This window comes from Schistocerca piceifrons, chromosome X, assembly GCF_021461385.2.
Source record: "Schistocerca piceifrons isolate TAMUIC-IGC-003096 chromosome X, iqSchPice1.1, whole genome shotgun sequence".
NCBI classification, from domain to species: domain Eukaryota; kingdom Metazoa; phylum Arthropoda; class Insecta; order Orthoptera; family Acrididae; genus Schistocerca; species Schistocerca piceifrons.
Genome location: NC_060149.1, coordinates 459,572,794 through 459,592,913, shown reverse-complemented (window position 1 = coordinate 459,592,913; position 20,120 = coordinate 459,572,794).

The window sequence follows — 20,120 nt, the reverse complement described above, 5'->3', positions numbered from 1 at the left end:
GAAACGTGTTAATGAGCCACCCTAAAGCGATACGTGGTTGCTCAAAGCTGTGGTACGAAGGCAAGACAGTTCGCACGAGCGGCTGTGCTGACCTGCTAGACTTCTTAGTATGTCCGTACCTGGGAAAAGCCGGTTAGCCCGGCAAGTCCCCTAGCTCAGTGCAAGTGCCACTCCGTGCAAATCTCACTCTGTGCCAGTGTTTCAGTGCCGAACAACAGCGGCGACGCGTTGTGGCATGGACGGAATGAGCCCTTCGGCAGTCACTGGAGGGAATTGGCACCACATGTGCACACTCGAGTCAACTAAATCTCCTAAATTCCGGGGAGAGGGCGGTAGTCTCAGACGTCACGTCCAATTACATCCCAGATGAGTTCGACTGGGATTCAGGTCTGGTGAGTTGGCAGCGGGGGGGTGGGGGGGGGGGGGGCGGGGGAATCATCAATTGCTACTCGCCACTGTTTTCTTCGAACCACCCTATCACACTTCTGGCCCTGTGAAATGGCGCAATATCATGTTGAAAAATGCCACTGCCGTCGGGAAACGTAATCGCCATGGAGGAGTGTACAGTCACGCTCAAAAGTATCCGAACGACCTGAATTTCATTTCGCCTGATTCGCATGCAACCCGCATAACGCAACTGTCTTGCAGGTCCTCTAATTGCTCCTCGGTACATTCATTTGACTATTGAAAATGGTTCCAACAAGTCACCACTAGAAAACACTGCTATGTATCGCAATAACTCAAGATGTAAAGTAATACCACGATACTACAAATATCAGGGAACACCTTAATACAGGTAGGACTGTCCTTAAGGCTTGTAAGCTCACATTTATTACAATAAATGACATACCTGAAATGTTACCACTCTCATTATTACGTTAGATATTGTAATGCAAGTAGTAAGTTCATCGTATTCATGATTTCCTCTTCATAGTAACATCCCGTACATATTATTTAACACAAAATGAAATTAAAAATTTATTTTATTCACGAGCAGCTAGTTGAGAATATGTATGAATTTCAAATGACACGACGAACCGTCTCGTTCTGCATATGGATTCAAACCCAGGTCATGCAGACTAAGCAAAGATTTCATGACTGACGGCAACTAACAGTCATTCCTGACTAGGCATACGGAGAGTGATCTACATCTACATCTACGTTTATACTCCACAAGCCACCCAACGGTGTGTGGCGGAGGGCACTTCACGTGCCACTGTCATTACCTCCCTTTCCTGTTCCAGTCATGTATGGTTCGCGGGAAGAACTACTACCGTAAGCCTCCGTGGGAGCTCGAATCTCTCTAATTTTACATTCGTGACCTATTTGGGAGGTATAAGGAGGCGGAAGCACCCTCTCGAAACCTGGACAGCAAGCTACACCGCGTTCCTGGCGCCTCTCTTGCAGAGTCTACCACTTCAGTTTGCTAAACATCTGTGTAACGCTGTCACGCTTACCAAATAACCCTGTGACGTAACGCGCCGCTCTTCTTTGGATCTTCTCTATCTCCTCCGTCAACCGGACCTGGTATGAACCCCACACTGATGAGCAATACTCAAGTATAAGTCGAACGAGTGTTTTGTGATGCACCTCCTTTGTTGATGGACTACATTTCCTAAGGACTCTCCCAATGAATCTCAACCTGGCACCCGTCTTACCAACAATTAATTTTATATGATCGTTGCACTTCAAATCGTTCCGTACGCATACTCCCAGATATTTTACAGAAGTACCTGCTACCAGTGTTTGTTGCGCTATCATATGATCATACAATAAAGGATCCTTCTTTCTATGTATTCGCAATACATTACATTTGTCTGTGTTAAGGGTCAGTTGCCACTCCCTGCACCAAGTGCCTATCCGCTGCAGAGCTTCCTGCATTTCGCTGCAATTTTCTAATGCTGCAACTTCTCTTTATACTACAGCATCTTCCGCGAAAAGCCGGATGGAACTTCCAACACAATCTACTAGGTCATTTATATATGTTGTGAGAAGCAATGGTCCCATAACACTCCCCTGTGGCACGCCAGAGGTTACTTAAACGTCTGTAGACGTCTCTCCATTGAGAACAACATGCTGTGTTCTGTTTGCTAAAAACTCTTCAATCCAGCCACACGGCTGATCTGATATTCCGTTGGCTCTTACTTTGTTTATCAGGCGACAGTGCGGAACTGTATCGAACGCCTTCCGGAAGTCAAGGAAAATGGTATCTACCTGAAAGCATGTATCTAATAATTTCTGGGTCTCATGAACAAATAAAGCGAGTTGGGTCTCACACGATCGCTGTTTCCGGACTCCATTTTGATTCCTACCGAGTAGATTCTGGGTTTCCAGAAACGACATGATACGAGAGCAAGACATATGGTCTAAAATTCTACAACATATTTCAGTTGCTTTTCTATTCCTTGGACACCTATTTCGATGTCAGCCATTTTTTCGATCGTGCAAGGATTTAGAGAAGGAACTGCAGTGCGGTTTTCCTCTGTGAAACAGCTTTGGAAAAAGGTGTTTGGTATTTCAGCTTTACGCGTATCATCCTCTGTTTCAATGTCATTATCATCCAGGAGTGTCTGGATATGCTGTTTCGATCCACTTACAGATTTAACGTAAGACCAGAACTTCCTAGGATTTTATGTCAAGTCAGTACATAGAATTTTACTTTCTATATCACTGAACGCTTCACGCATAGCCTTCCTTACGCTAACTTTGACATCGTTTAGCTTCTGTTTGTCTGAGAGGTTTCGGCTGCGTTTAAATTTGCAGTGAAGCTCTCTTTGTTTTCGCAGTAGTTTCCTAACTTTGTTGTTGAACCACGGTGGGTTTCTCCCGTCCCTCACAGTTTTACTCGGCACGTACCTGTCTAAAACGCATTTTACGATTGCCTTGAACTTTTTCCATAAACACTCAACATTGTCAGTGTCGGAAAAGAAATTTTCGTTTTGATCTGTTGGGTAGTCTTAAATCTGCCTCCTATTACTCTTGCTAAACAGATAAACCTTCCTGCCTTTTCTTATATTCCTATTTACTTCCATATTCTGGGATGCTGCAACGGCCTTATGATCACTGATTCCCTGTTCTTCACTTACAGAGTCGAAAAGTTCGGGTCTGTTTGTTATCGGTAGGTCGAAGATGTTATCCCCACGAGTCGGTTCTCTGTTTAATTGCTCGAGGTAATATACTACGATTTTAGACAGTATTAGTTAGCAAATATCAACTTTAAATTACATAACGTAAAATGGCTCAGTGAGTCGTCAGTTCTAACTGTGGTAGGGGCCAGCGCTGTGGTAGGGGCCAGCGTGTGTGAGCTTTTTTCCTGGTTTATATTGAGCTGCGAATTTCCAGAAAAAATTCTGTAACGAAATCGGAAGGAAACAATTACACATCAAGTTTTCTCGGTATCTCGACTCAGTAAGTTGTGTTAATGGTCATAGATCTCGGTTTTCTGACTGCCAAACTGCTTCACAATACAAGCGCCTCTGAAAAATTTCGTATCGACCATCTACGATACGAATTTCAATATTGTTCTTTACTTAAGACTCACATGCCAGGGTGATAAGTATGAAGGAAATGAACCTGTTGATTACTATATGGCCTCTACGCTAAATTTCCACAGTAGCAATTAGGAACTCTCTCCAGACATTTACTAACAGCGGCTCTAGCAACTTACTTTTTCTCTGGGTAGCTTGAAATATGGGCAACGTTGTCGCCTTAAATCCAATTGAATATTTTAAATATCACTTTTGAACAGCATTCACTTCTACATTAATTAATGTATGGACCTCAAAATAAGCAGTTTGCCTGAGTAGCTATAGAGCAGATTCTGAAAAGTATTGACACAATGTTTCGCATCCATTTACCATAGGGAATCAAGAAAGGAACCAAACACGTTACATTGCATTTACCCTCTGTGCCTTCAGTAACACATATCAATCCACAACAAAAATAAATTATTTGAAGAATCCCCTGTGAAAGGAAAAAGAACAGGATGTGACACTTTAATTATAGCCCACTGGATCAGAAGCAATGAAATTAATGCTGTGCCAAATTGATGTATTCCATACCAGTGTATTAAAACACTCATAAAATAGAAACGGTTTTGTGCCTCCATTGATTTCGAGTGTGAAACACAAATCGTAGACAAATTTTATGGGTCGACGCTCAACAACATTAAAGCATGTTACACCATCGAGAGTGAGGAGTGGAGCAAATGTTGTCAGCAGAAGGCGAGGCAGCCCTGAGGCAGATGGTCAGCCAAGAAACCTCTCGCTAAAATATTGTTGAACCAAACTATTATTATCAATGTGACAGAAAGGGAAATATATTGTAGATTCGCTTTAATTACACTCATAGCTTCAGCACCGAGAGAAAAGGGGCGAAAAAAGTTTTGTCGACATATGCTTTCAGTTGCCAGACGTCGTACTAGCTAGTTCCGCGTTTTACCTTTTTTTTATTTTTTTAACAGTAAGGAACTGAAAACTACTAAGTGCACTCGTTGCGTCGAGTTGGAGACGCACATAACTAAAACCATGCAATAGTTGTAGAAAAAGGCAAAAAGAAAGAAAACTGAAGGGTGGAATCCATACCACCATTAACCAGTGCTACATCTTGCACCGGATGGGAAACAAAAACTGCGAAGACCTTTTCGCACCGGGGACAAAAAGAGGAAATGGGGCAAATACTGCTACAGAGTGTGAGGGTTCACAACGAAACTCTCCATCTGCTGTATCATCCAGGTATGACTTGTGTTTTATCATCGTCTTGTAATTTTAGCTTCTCGTACCCGTGATGTTCCAGCTACGTGGAGGGTCGTGGAACGCACTCCACAAAAAATTGGAAAAATATTGGCGATACTTTGGGTTACGGAGGGTCTTGCAATGTCGTTCCTGCAAATAGTTCCAAAAGTCTAAAGTGTCCTTAGTGCCGTCTTGAAACAAATAATGCACTGCATGTCCACGAAGCCACGTCATTGCATTAGTTTTAGTGAGTGGGTAATACGTCTCATCCGGGAATAAGATAGTCTTGGGGTCGATATGATTCGGCGTTACCCGAAGGAAGTATGCTGACATTTGCCTCATTAAGTGCCACACTGCCGTAGACTCGCCACAGCTAAGACGGTGTTCATCGTTGTCTTGAACGCCACAGCTCGTGCACGTGGGTGAGTCTACCATGTGGATCGCATGTAGCCTTGATCTGGTCACCTGCTTACCGTTGACAGTGACATACCACATCGCCGTGACGTCAGTGTCCAGTGTTACGTGGTGAATTGTCTTCCACACCACTCGCCAGTTGACGTTCAGGTGCTTGCTCTCCACGACGTTATCTGGTCGTCCACGTTGCAGGACCCTATAAACCGTCTTTGCCGTCGCCAGTTGAGTCGCTGGTAAGGCAAGTCGAACGTAACTGAGTTGAGGTAAAAGACACCGATGTAGAAGAGCGAGGAGGGCTCGTGGTGTATCGGCACAGGTGGCAACAGGGAGGACGGTGATAGTTCTTCTGTTAACAAACTCGTCAGACTGTCCGGACGGCGGTGCCATAGTTTGACTAATGTGCTCACAAATAGGGCGGCCGCTCTGTCATGAACGTGATAAAGGCCAAGCCCTCCCCGATCCGGGGGAAGGGTGAGAGTCTCATATTTGATCTTGAAAAGCATTCCTGAACTCACGAAGGACCCAAAAGCCGCAAGTATACGGCGAGCTAACGTCACCGGTATAGGTAATATCTGGGCGATGTGCGGAATGCGTGACGCTAAATGTGTGTTAACATACTGTGTCCTTTGGACGATGTCCAGGGCTCGTAGGCGGTTGTTGGCAATTCCAGTCCGAACATTTCGTAAAAGCCGTCGAAAGTTGTGAGCAGCGGTCCGTCGTCTGTAAAATCAATGCCGAGACATTTCAAACTGTCTCTGAGCTGTAAGGGGGTGACATTGTTCTCAGACAATCCGACCCCAATGTTCATCGCCACCGATTTTGCGCCATTGATACGACTACCAGTGGCCATACCATACTTCACTATCCAAATCAGTGCCCTAGCGGTGTCGTCACCGTTGCGGATGACAATCACCAGGTCGTCAGCGTACGCTTTACATCGGAAAGTGTGGCCTCGTAACGTCCGTTAGTCGTTCGCGCAGGCCGCAGAGGAGAGGTTCCATGGCCACAGCGTAAAGTAAAGTGGACAGAGGACAGCCTTGGCGTATCGATCGAGAAATGGTGGGGGACTGCGTAGGTCGGCCGTTGACGATCACCTTGGACGTCGCGCCACGGAGTAGTCGCATGACGACAGTGACGAATGGCTGTGGGTACCGCATATGTTGGAGGACCGCTTCCAAAAAGTCGTGGTCCACTCGGTCGAAAGCTTGACTAAAATCGATTGCCGCCAGTGCACCCTTCAGACGACATGCCCTCGCCAGTGAGATCAAGTCACGATATTCACTGAGTGCTGTTTGAATATTATTGTCGCCTCCTAATGACGTTTGATCGGGTGAGATAACATTTCGTAAGGTCTGGCGTATCCGCGCCGCCAACAGTCGAGAAAAGATCTTAAAGTCGCAGTTCAATAGCGTCAACGGGCGGTAGTCCTGCAGCCGTGAGCCACCGGACGGTTTGTGAATAGGAATAATCATCCCTTCCACAAGGGCCGCAGGGAGCGGCACGTCCGGGGATAGTAGTTCGCGACAGATGTCCGTCCATCGGAAGGCTAATAAATATTGAAAAGTCCGGTAAAACTCCAAGGGGAGGCCATCAGGACCCGGAGACTTGTTGACAGCTCCTTTTCTAATGGCGTCGATCACTTCTTCTTCTGTAACTACGTCCATCAAGGCCGCTTCCATTGCCGGGGTGGCGGTGCCGTAAATCGTCTGAGAGAGGTCCTCCAGTGCTGTCGGATCAGGGATCTGAGCGGAATAGAGTTGGGAATAATGATTGTAGAACGCTGTGTTTATGTCTTGTTGCGTGGTGAGGCGACGACCGTCCTCCGTGTCGATGAAGCGTATCAGCGCTCGTTGGCGTCGTTTACGTTCACGAAGGACGTGGAACATTGACGGGCGTTCGCTCGGTATCCGATCCTGCGTCCTTGAGCGGATGACTACCCCCTCTAGGTGGCGTCGCATATGAGCGAGGATCTGAGCCTTAGCACGGTGGACCGCCGTTTGTCGTTCCGGAGACGGCGCCATAGCATCGCAGTCGCGCAGGACCCGGAAGTAAAAGTCGAGTGTATGTCTTCGCCAAGTAGCGTGGTCGCGACCGTAGGTTATCAACTTTCGCCACAGTGCCGGTTTGGCGCAGTCCAATCACCAGCAGATCGTTGTGGGATATGCACGGAGGCGATTTTCACACGAATGCCACGTATCCTCAACGGCTTGGCGGCAATGCGGGTATGACAGGTGAGCGATGTTTAATTTCCACGGGCTGCGGCTTCTCCACACTTGTTACCGCCGCAGGGTGACGGCACAAATGTAAGCTGAGTGGTCCGAGAATGCTACAGGCCACAGTTCCGCATCTTGTGTTCCAGCGGCGAGAGAGCGTGAGGCATAAATCCGATCGATACGACTGGAAGAGTGACTGGTGAAGTGCGTGAATCCCGGTCGGTGGCCGTGAAGATGTTCCCAAGTGTCCACCATCAGCAGGTCTCGAATTAACGTCTCGAGTTCCGGGCACGGATTATGTCGTGGGAGTTGGTCTCGTGGCGCCAGTACGCAATTGTAGTCACCTCCAAACACAAGATGGTCGTGGCGGCCTTGGAAGAGCGGGGCGACGTCTTCCGCAAAGAATCGTGAACGTTCGCGACGTTTGTTCGTCCCGGAAGGTGCGAAGATATTGATAATGCGGACACCCAGTGCTGTGAGTGCCATTCCTCTTGCCCCAGGCAGAAACAGGATATCGTCCGCCACTATCCCTTCCCGAAGAAGTACAGCGACACCGCTGCCTGTTTCGGAAGCTGGAGAGACGCAAGCATCGTAACCGTACATGCCTGGGAAGTCGTCGACGTACACTTCCTGGAGAAGGGCTATATCGATGGAAGCAGAGTTCAACATATCCTGAAGCAAGGATAACTTAGCGCGCGTCCGTGTAGTGTTGATGTTTATAGTAGCAATGCGATAAGTTTGAGGTCTATCCATAGCACCCGTGTTGGCCATCAATATCCTTGTAAGGATGTCTCGTCACTGTAACTGACGGCGGGAAAGGATCAACACTGGTGGGGTAAATTTCCCTCCGTGTCGTCCGACACGATGGGCAAGTAGTTTTCCTCACAGTCGTCCGCCCAGTCGCCATGAAATACCATCGGCTGTTGGTGGCTGTCAGTGACTGCTGCGGCACTCGGCGCTGACTCCATCGGCTCTGCTGGTTGGGAATCGGCAGCGGCTGTCTGCTTGTGATCCTGTTGTTCTGTGGGGTCGGAGGGGCTGAAGCCGTCACCACGGCGATCTGTTGAGTTTGATGTTACAGCGGCCTCCGTACCGCCGGTACCGTCGTCGGAATTTCCACAGTCCATGTCAAACGATCGCTGCAAACAATCGTCCGATGGAGCACGCCACCGTCTCTTGTGTTTTCGCGGGGAACGCTGTTTGCGGACGTGTGTTTCAGTATCTGAATGTGGGTGGATTTCTTCAGCTGCTCCGGTGTCTGGAAGAAAAGCTGCTGTCGACACAACCCGTGGGTCAATGTCCATCCTGGCATCCACGCCTTCTTGCAGGGTTGGTCGGTGATTACCTTCAGGTGGGGGCGCCGTTGTAGAGGCCGGATCCTGTACTGCAGAAGCCATCATGGTCTCGCTATCTGGGGCGGCTATCGGACTAATGTGGTCAGCATCGGAAAGGGTTGCTGCCCGTGTAACTTCGGCGTATTTGAGAGGAAGGGTCGTCACCGTAGAAGGAGTCATAGATTCACCTGTCGGGATTTGAGTAAGCCGTCGTCGGAGACAATCCGACCGGACGTGCCCTTCTTGGCCGCAACCAGAGCAAGTGTGTGGCTGACCGTCACACATAATGATCGCCCTATATCCGCCGATGACAAGATATGACGGAACATGTTTGGTCAGTTCAATTTTAATCTGTCGTACCCCGTTAAGAACGGGGTACGTTGTAAAGGTGGTCCATTTTTCGGCCATATGGCTGATCACTCTGCCGTAGGGCTGGAAAGCCGCGGTGACTACGTCCGGTGGTACTTCGAAAGGGAGTTCGAAGACGCGTATCGTACGGAGGCCAAGCCCCGCGTGATCGATAGAGACCGCCCCAATATGGCCATCAGAATGTTTGAATTTAAGATCGTTCGCATGTGCGCGCACGATTCTGTTGCACACCTCGTCACTTACTAGCTTGACGTAGACAACACTGCTAGTGATAGAGAGATGGATACCAATTATGTCTCGCGGTTCGATGTTAACGTCGTCACGTAGGAAACGTTCCACTTCAAAAGCTCGCGGTCGTGCATGATCGGGCTGAAAACTGATCCTGATGGTGGTTTGTCTGTATGAATGTGCCATGTTGAGTCGGTAGTGATGGACTCTAAACTAGCGACAACGCAGTAGTAAACAACTACGGGCACTCGCGACCGCGCGGATGGGACGTAAACAAGACGTCCTCGCCGCAGCGCTGCGGAAAGCAGACTGTACCTCAAGACTACAGTCGTAATCAAGAGTGGTGTACTCAGACTGCAGTCAGGACTTCCTCCAGGAAGTGCCGCAGTCTACAATGTTGTCAAATCGAGCATATTGCCGGATACAGAATTCTGAGGGGAGGACGACTGTATTGTCCACCTTATGAGAACGACACCGCGATCAATTTTTTTGTCTAAAACTGTATATACAACACATATTGCATGCTGAAGACCCAGAAGAATTAAAAAAAAAACAAAATTGGTTTATGAGAGCAACGTTAACTGTAGAGGTCAAAGTATTCATAGTATCGTATGCGTGTGTGTAAACACCTTCCAATGCCTACTCAAAGAAGACAAGGATACACAGTCTAGGTTCAATATTATAAATATTCCTCAGTTTGTGGATGAACTCAGCTTGATAATCCTTTTGAATATTTAGCAGTGCTATACCCATTGGTGTGAAACTTCCTGGCAGATTAAAACAGTGTGCCGGACCAAGACTCGAACTCAGGAACTTTGCCTTTCGCAGGCAAGTAATCTACCAACTTTTTTTAAATTTTTTTTTAAATCTCATTTTGTTCGGTTTCTTTCGTTGCATCCGCTAGGGGCGGACGTCTCAAGACATCTATTTAGTACGTTGTTGATCGATGAACTCAGTTTTTTTATTATAGAGGGCAGCTAACCCTCTGACCGAACACGCTGAGCTACCGTGCCGGCACCACCTGAGCTATTCAAGCGTGACTCACGCCCGGTCCTCACAGCTTTACTTCTGCCAGTATCTCGTCCCGTACCTTCTCAACTTTACCCGTTGGTGTTAAACTCGTTTTCAACCAATGATTCCCACAGCTACAGGAACACTACTTGTGAGACCTCTTCGAAAAAATACTTACGCAGTGCTATCAGACGAAAAGATCAATCTGACACAAACTGTGCGATGTTGGTTTTACAACCTTCGTACCTGGATTAAGAGGTTTTCCTATTTGCGATATCCGTGAACGTTGCTGCATAAGAAGATTTAAGAAGAAACTAAATTCCTGCAGCTACGACAATGTTTAAAGAAATCGTCTTAACAGCACCAAATCGTGGTTTGTGAAACGTTTACCAGCCGTACTCTGCCGCATTTCGCTGGTCGGAAGGCAAATACCTTATTGACAAATTTCACAGAAGGAAAGGCGGGACGAAATGTCTCCCACTGGATGGTCATGTTGTTTTATTTAAATGATTACAAAATCGGGTAAAACGAACAATGAGGTTGTCAGTATAAGCACATTACTGTTGTCAGTATGATGTTGCACGGCCCAGGGCCTGTAATGATAAAGGGCCCGTTTAGGTCAGGCATATTGTACACAGAAGTGGAGGAGAGAGCACTGCTAAAAAGTATACACACAGAAATTAATGTTACAGTGTACCTATGGAGCCCAATGAGTGAACCGCGTATTTTCCGGTGAGAAAGAGCACTGGCAATGTCTTCGCTACTTTTATAAGCTAAGCACATCATCCGTGACAGCACACTCCTGGTGCTGGGAAATGTGGCCACAATGTTCTGGTGGAATGAACTATCACAAGTGCAATGCGTGGGTTCATGCATTTACTTTTAAGAGGCGCAAAAAGGATTTACTTTACCTCTGGTAACCTCAAGAGAAAGACGTTATAATCCAGAATCCGCATTAAACATCATGTTTCTTCGTTACCAACTGGGCAGAGCCGGTTTACGTTGGGAAACAGAAATACTGTCACCAGTAAACTTACTTATACTAGAAAATTTTATTTTATTTGATGAACAGATAGCCATTTAAAGGAACAGGGCTCTTATTTTACTTGTACTTGATTGAACTAGAGACGTTGAAAATTTTGGAGCTGGACTATGATTCGAATTCGTATCTCCTGTTTCAAGGATCTGGATCTCGCGGAACAGTATAGTTCTATCATTTCGTTCCTTTTCCCAAGGCTGCAATCTTCTCTAGGTCCCCTCCAAAGGTAAGTATGTGGGTCCGAATCCTGATCCAGTACAAAAATATTCATAATTTCATTTCAAGCCCTATCATGTGCACACTGGCCTGCTAGTGAAAATTAACGTGCATTTTTAAAGTCTGTTAATGTCTTACCAACAATCGCAGTAGGTGTCGTTATTTTTGGTCAAACACGCACACATCCTACTGTTGGTGAGTAAGCAATTCATACTTAAGCTATATTCGTGGATGATAAAGAAGGACGGTTGGTGTGTGGTTCAATTGTCGCTCAGGCACAAAAAATTTGTATCCTTATTTTAGATTCAAACACCTAGCAGCTGGTAAGGAAAACCGATATGTAACATTTGATTTTACTTAGTTAACAATGCGATTACGTGTTGGGTTCATATCTCCTTCACAGAACTTCATATTATGCGCTTCATTTTTAAATGCATGCACACTTTGTTACTTCTGAATGGAGGTATATCAGACATCTTTCGTGGTCAGTTAACAGGGACGAAAGGGTCTTGATAGCAATCCCGGTTTATTACAAAAACTGTCGTCTTTTATTTTCAAGTTTAGATTTTGTTACTGATATTGGCGAAAATTTCGGTAATTCATAACTCTTCATGGCCAGTCAGCAATATGATTAGATGAAATCTGTTTAGATTAATACTTGTTCCATAGATCATAAATACGGCATTTAGTAATGATGTGGAATGTGTCATTTTGATGAAAGTTTACTTTACATAGCGTAATTCAATTTCTTTAGAACAACTTTTTACCCTCTCTCTCATTATTTTTTATATCTACCTATCTCTCTCTCTCTCTCTCTCTCTCTCTCTCTCTGTCCTCTGTCTCTCACACACACACACACACACACACACACACACACACACACACACACACACACACACACACATTTATTTTTATTTTTATTTGTTTCTTGTGCTCGACTATCGGCCAGGCACGAAAACGTCCGTGAATGAGTTTCTTAGTTTTGAGTACACTTACGAAAGAAATATAAAAAAACTGTGAGAGTTACTGATTTATGATGCTTAGTTTGCAGTCGGTTCTGAGTCTTATTAGTAACTACTCTCCATTCCCTAAAGCTAGTTACAGAAATGTGAATCAGAAGCAGTACATATTCCACGCCGTGGCAGCTGCGTCTTTCAGATGCCAGCTATGGTCGCTTCCCAGCCCGCTGTAGGATCACATCGGTTTTTCTTCTTCCTGCTGGGACTGTCACTGAGATTTGGTAACAAGGCAAGGTATGTCTGGCAACTCTGTCTTCGACGAATTACTTCCTGGTGTGCACGGAATTAAGCCTCAAAGTTCCCTTGATTTTTCCTGTCATTTCCATTGAATAATCTGAGTTATTATAGCTTGAGGTGTAACAAGAGATTGTAAATTTACGGTTTTCAGCCCAGGAAAGTCGTTGCACGTGGAAATCGCAACTAATCGCGTCCTATAAACAGTGGTTTACGAGTTCTAGTCCCTATTGGCACCATTAGAGGAAGCAAAGACACACCTCTTCGTCAGTTCTTTGGTAACGTGCTAACCTGTGAAAAAGCGTCAGTTCTGGTTCGCGGTTCCAGTCTCGCTGACTGTAACGTCTTTATCCCTTCTGCAAAAAAGCTACCAGCAGTCTGATCAAACATCGATAAGGAAATCGCAAGAAAATACTTTAGGCTCATAGCGCAATGGTGGAAAACTTACAATGCTGCACAACTGGTAACGCCTCTTTCCGCTGCTGGCAAACATATTTTGGGTTGGTTGGTTGGTTTGGGGAAGGAGACCAGACAGCGTGGTCATCGGTCTCATCGGATTAGGGAAGGATTGGGAAGGAAGTCGGCCGTGCCCTTTCAGAGGAACCATCCCGGCATTTGCCTGAAGTGATTTAGGGAAATCACGGAAAACCTAAATCAGGATGGCCGGACGCGGGATTGAACCGTCATCCTCCCGAATGCGACATATTTTGGGTTTCTATGAATACATAACTTTGGTTATGAAATGCCACATTTGCATACCTCTTGAGTATGACACAGCATACCAATTAAACACAGACCCAATCGAAATCTATGTGAGTAGTATTTTACTAATTCGAGCCAATAGAGGCACGCTTGTATACAAATACTCAGTTTTATTAAAACAGAGTTTCGTCGTAAGGTTATTGTGGGTAGTTTTATTACATTGCTTATAATACAGTGCACAATTTTCCTAAGGTTTCTTTTAGTGTTGTTAAAACAATAGTATACACGAGAGAGAAATTTATAATCAACGATGTATGCGAATTCTCTGTGTTACCTATAACAGTTTGACAATGCGCACGCAGTTTATCGATTACATGCACGTAGAAAACTTGTTCTGAGGTAAAGCTGTCAAACAAGGATTGAAGAAGAATAAAATGCCACTACCACACGACAGCTAATGTAGAAAATACTTTTCTGGCGTATTTTGGCACGATGCGCTCACCCCACACATAAGATAAAAGTTTCGAGATGCATCTGCTGCCTGGCCGTCTATTAAAAGTGAAAAGAACAAAATGTCGCAGAAGTTAGCCCGGGTTGAGAATTGAAGGGAATTATGTTCAAAGTTCCATTAGATTGATAACTTCAGTACACAGCAGAATTGCGTTTTTAAAAATGTAGCAGTTAATGTACTCCAACTCGTTACATCTTATCTACGGTGTGCAGCGCTTACCGTTATGCTACTAACTGACACATAGCTACAGCAGCTCCAGAAGTCAAGAACAATTCCTCCAGAACTTCCGCATTCCACAGTGCTGTGAGATGATGCATATGTCCGGATCTAGACTTCTTAGAGACAGACTGTCACAGCTTTTCTTTTGCACTGCACGACGTTTTCAGCAAACAGATAGCACAATAGAGTAGCTCAAGTGGAAAGGAACACTTCCTACTTAAATATATGCATCCTACAGTGTTGGCACTTCTGTGTAGGTGGCAGTTAAGTGATTTTATTTCGGTGATTACAAAATAAAGTCGAATACATGCACTGGGTAGTCGAAGCAGCTAGATCATGGCGATTCGGTCAACCAAGTAAATGAATGTACTGAACATGCTGCAAACCACTACAGGGAGCCTGTGAGTCAGAATTCTCATCCAGTGTGGTGCAATGGTGTTATGATAGAAAAATGAGTCATAGAGAAGAGATTTTGGTGGCCTGTTGGATAGCTGATAGGTTCATATTCTTATGATCTGGGTTCGATTCCAATTTCTGCTGATGATTTTTGATAGGAAGAGACAGATTCTATTGTAGGTATAATGGCATTGTGGTCTGATATTCATATTACATGATATTCCTCCTCTATCAAGTAAACGTTATGATTAACCACAATAAAATCAGGAGTGGTAGGAACTCTATCACCAGTAACCTTCATTATATTTGTTATTTATTTCGAGTGACGAAACAGACACTATGTAGGCTCACAGGACACTTATTCCATCTTTTATTTGAGCTTATGTATGTCGATAAAATTGGTTATGAACTGGGAATGCAACTCAGACCGCCCATAACGCGGAATTTGATCCGTTCGTGACAATACAGCTCGGCTACAATTTATTGTTTGTTCAAACCCGCAGATTCCTCAACATCTCCACATACCTTACGTGAATGGGTTCGAATCCTGGCCCGGTACTAAAGTTTTCATTATGTATTATTAAGCTTTAGCATGAAAACACCTATCTGCTGGTGGATAATAATTTTGAATTTTTATGTATTTTCATTCGTTGTCAACGCTAACCATATCTGACGTTTTTGACTCCCAGTGAGACACAGAACTATTTGCGAGATCACTGTAAGTTCAAGGATGTTATTCCGGGCTGCTGGTGGAGAAAATTTGGTGGCTGACGCTTCTTTGTGTGTAGTCAACAACGATATGTGTGAGGTTCGATTCCCAGTAAGCACTGAACTCTTCGTCATATTAATTCTAGTTCAAACATGCTCACATGTCACTGCTGGTGTAACAAACCCATATTTAACGTTCGTTTTCTCTAGAATTTAACAGCGATAGATGGCGGGTTGGAGTCCTGGGAAGGAAATAACTAATGTTTCGTCTCGTCATTTTAGTGAAAACATCTTGCTACTGCCGAGAAAACCCGATGTGTCACAGGTGCTAGTGCTTCGATAACAATCCGAATAGGTTCTGGGTTCGAATCCCTGTGCAACACAAAGCTTTACCTCACGGCATTTCAAGTAAGTTACTTGTGAAGAAGCAATATTTAACATCTCTCGTAGTTCGTTAACAGGGACAATAGGTGCTGGGTAGGAATTCGCGTCCGTTAAAAATGTTTATGTTATGTAATTTAAAGTTGATATTTGCTAACTGATACTGTCTAAAATCGAGGTATATCACTGTCTGTATGCCTAGTCAGGAATGACTGTTAGTTTCCGTCAGTCACGAAATCTTGGCTTAGTCTGCATGACCTGGGTTTGAATCCATATGCAGAACGAGACGGTTCGTCGTGTCATTTGAAATTCATACATATTCTCAACTAGCTGCTCGTGAATAAAATAAATTTTTAATGTCATTTTGTGTTAAATAATACGTACGGTATGTTACTTTGAAGAGGAAATCATGAATGCGACCAACTTACTACTTGCAATACCTATCTGACGTAATAATGAGAGTGGTAACATATCATGTATGTCATTTATTGTAATAAATGTGAGCTTACAAACCTTAAGGACAGTCTTATCTGTAATAAGGTGTTCCTTATATTTGTAGTATCGTGGTATTGCTTTACATCTTGAGTTATTGCGATACATAGCAGTGTTTTCTAGTGGTGACTTGTTGGAACCATTTTCAATAGTCAAACGACTGTACCGAGGAGCAATTAGAGGACCTGCAAGACAGCTGCGTTATGCGGGTTGCATGCGAATCAGTCGAAATGCAATTCAGGTCGTTCGGATACTTTTGAGCTTGACTGTACGTGGTCTGCAACCAGTGGTGCGATGCTTCTTGGCCGTCGTTGTGCCTTGTACAACCTCCACTGGACCCATGGATGCCCACGTGAATGTTCTTCAAAGAATTATGGAGCCACTGGCAAGTTGTCTCCATCCCACCGGTGTCAAGGAACTGTTCCTTTGGAAGACAACAGATTCGCACCCTGTCATCGGCATGATGAAGAAGGTGGCAGGACTCATCAACCCTGCAATGCTCTGCTACTGCGTCTATGTACAGTGCCGATGGTCACTTGCCCATTTCAGTCGTTGTCGTAGATGTCGTGGTGTTAACATCGGTACATTTATGGGTTGTCGGCTACCGAGGCTCATTGTTAGGAATGTTCGGTGCAACGTGTGTTCAGACACACGTGTACTCTGGCCAGCATTAATGTCTGATGTAAGTTCTGGCACAGTTCGCCGCCTGTCCTGTATTATCAGGCTACCCAGCATACGAAGTCCGACATTTGTAATGAGTGGTGGCCGTACAGCTCCACGACGTCTGCAGGTGGTTCCACCTTGTTTTCCCCACGCGTTGAAGACACTCACCACAGCACTCCTCTAACATTGAAAAAATCAAGAAGTTTCCAAAATGCTCATGCTGAGCATCCGGGTGTAAACTATCTGCCCTTGGTCAGACTCAGATAGATCGCACATCTTCCCCATTTTATACGTGGACAGCAGGCTCGATGATATTGTACATTCATAGTGCGTATGTCTGACTAACATCCATTCCTCGCCAGGTGATGCTGCTATCACCTGGACGGGTTTATATCGCTCGTGGGTTGGTAATCATAATGTTCTGGCTGATTATTGTATGTGGAGAACTGTATGAACGTTGAAGAGAGGTTGTTCAAATGTGTGTGAAATCTTGTGGGACCTACCTGCTAAGGTCACCAGTCCCTAAGCTTACACACTAGTTAACCTAAATTAGCCTAAGGACAAACACTCACACCCATGCCCGAGGGAGGACTCGAACCTCCGCCGGGACCGGCCGCAGCGTCCATGACTGCATGAAGAGAGGTAATCCATGCCAATACAAAGACCACATTGTGTGCGTTCATTAAATGTACCTAACACACTGTGACACAGTAATTAGAAAATAACACATAAGTCTCTGCGTACATCAGCTGTCATCTTATTCTTTGTAGATTGCTTTAAAACTCGATTCTCAAGTAATGTCCTTGCTCGTTAATTGTGGTTAGTTTTTTGCTCAAAATATTACTAGGTCACCTAGTTGTCAGTGTGTGTTGATTACTGGCTGTTATTCTCTTGTCCTAGCGTAAAATAAATTTTCGATAGTATCTGGCGACAATAATGAAACTCAACTAAGCAAACTTAAAGCAATTTACATTTATCTGTGCTTGTTCATGTATGGATACTTATTCCAGTAAATGAAACACAGTAAGTGCAGAAAAATGTACAGCCGTTGTTAAGCACAACAAGGGATGTAATTGAGCCACGTTCGTGGTGAGAGGCCATTAACCGCTGGCAGCCCGTCCACCCCATTCAGCAGCTGCCGGCACCTGTTGCAGCCTTTAATAAACTGTAGCGGGTTGTGAGGTATCTCCATTTAAAGCCGCCCATTTACTGGCCGACATAGCGGCCAAACACCTCCCCCACACCCCAGTGAGCGGGTCGCCAATCTGTCGTGTGACAGTTTTCAACATGCAGAACAGAAAGGGAAAGGACGGATTGTGGGGTCGGTGTTAAAAGGTAGCAGTGCGCCGGTCCAACCGACATTTTTTTTTCTGTTCGTCATGGTTCGTTGTATTTCGTTGTAGCGGACGTCACCTGACATCCATTGAAGTTCGTTGTTGATCTTTTTACTCAGTTTTTTTATTGCAGAGGACAAGTTCGTTGTGGATCGATTGACTCAGTTTTTTTTTATTACAGGGGGCAGCTAACCCTCTGACCGAACACGCTGAGCTACCGTGCCGGCAACACTCTGAGCTACCGTGCCGGCGTCAGGCTGCTTTACTCCCATATCTGCAAAATTGTGCCCACCCCAACAATCTAAAGGAATGTTGCCTACCTGTCCATTTCCCGCTGTACGACACTGCGTAGCAGTTTACTCTGTACGCTGTCATTTTAGTGTTATGTGTAGGGTTCGGAAGGTGATGAAAAGTCCTATTCACCTGAGTACTTCAAGGATAGGGTCAATGAAATATATATTCATATTGGGTCGTTTTTTCCGTAAAATGATGGATTATATTATTACGTTTTCTTTTTTGAAGTATTTAGGGCTTATTTGTTGGTTTATTTGGATAAGAACTGTTTTCTCAGCAACTCCGCCCTCGTTCGACTAGTACTGAGTATTCTCAATTGGAGCCATAATGAGGTCACCTATAATACGTGTTTTCTGTAGTGAGCATAACCATCTCTGAAACTAGAGACCCATTGCATTTAAGAACCTGCAAATGTGTATTACACTAGAACACCAGCTAAAGTAATATTTTAGAAGTCTTGTTTCTGTTACTTTAGTCTGTTCCAGCTAAATATGTCAATTACTTTTTCCATGATGCGTATTGCGGGTTCGCCGAGTTCATTCAAAGTTACCAAAATAGTTTATTCTAAATTCCTCAAATACATTGTAGCTAACACGAAGTTTATTTTCCATATTATGCTAATCTGAAATGTACGTATCTGGAAGAAAAGGCTTTCATTCCACGCTAAGCTTTCTTCGCACTATGTTGCCTTCCACCAGAACATGGATTTTCATATCCAATGAGCCAATTCTTAAAAATTTTTCAATGAATTTTTGCCCTAAGCCTATGAAACTTATATAGTGCTAAATAGCCTTAAGTCCTTAGCACACATTTTCACTTACTTGTAAGCCGCTAAATTTGCGTCCTCTTTTCAAATTTTTATGGAGTATGGAAACTGATCGTCAAATTTACAGAAATGAGGTTACCGAGTGACTGGTAACTTTTTACGCTATTTATGTTGCGAGACATCTATCAATTTATTTGAAGCTTCCTCATGAACACACAACAACTCGCCCCCTGCTATGTTTCACGGCAGGTATACATTCTCCAGTTCCTCCAGTTATTAATTTCTCCTCAGTCCCCTTTAAGTCTGGTTTCGTTATTTTGCTGTTCCCACCGTTATGACCTGCAAAGCAGCTCCAACCAAAACGTACGTGTCTAGTCACGCTGGATTGATAGCGCAGCCTGTTGTCCAGGTGCAGCAGGTAAACGGGTCCCGCGAAGCTTGCCAGGATTGCGAAAGCTCAAGTTGAACTGCCTTAACCACTGTGCTTCTGTACACATGTACAAAAGCGCGCAAAATGCCGTGGCCGCTAGATGTGCAGTCGACTGGGAACGTTGGGGAAAGCGGCATCTACCGACAGTCGCTCAGTGCATTGCAGGGGAAATGTCGAATGCTGGAAGGGAGGTGCCGTTCTAAACAGAAGCTTACTCTCACATTTTTTGTACATATTAAGTGGGGCCCCTCCACGCCCACACTTGCATGGGGATCATTCAAAATGATCTACTGTCACTTCTGGTTTCGTTAGTGTGTAAAAAGAATTCCGCAGAAAATGCAGCAATTATTTTCGCCTGGCTTGTTAACCATTTGTAACTTCCGTAGAAACGTTATGAGTGGCGAATTTTGAGCA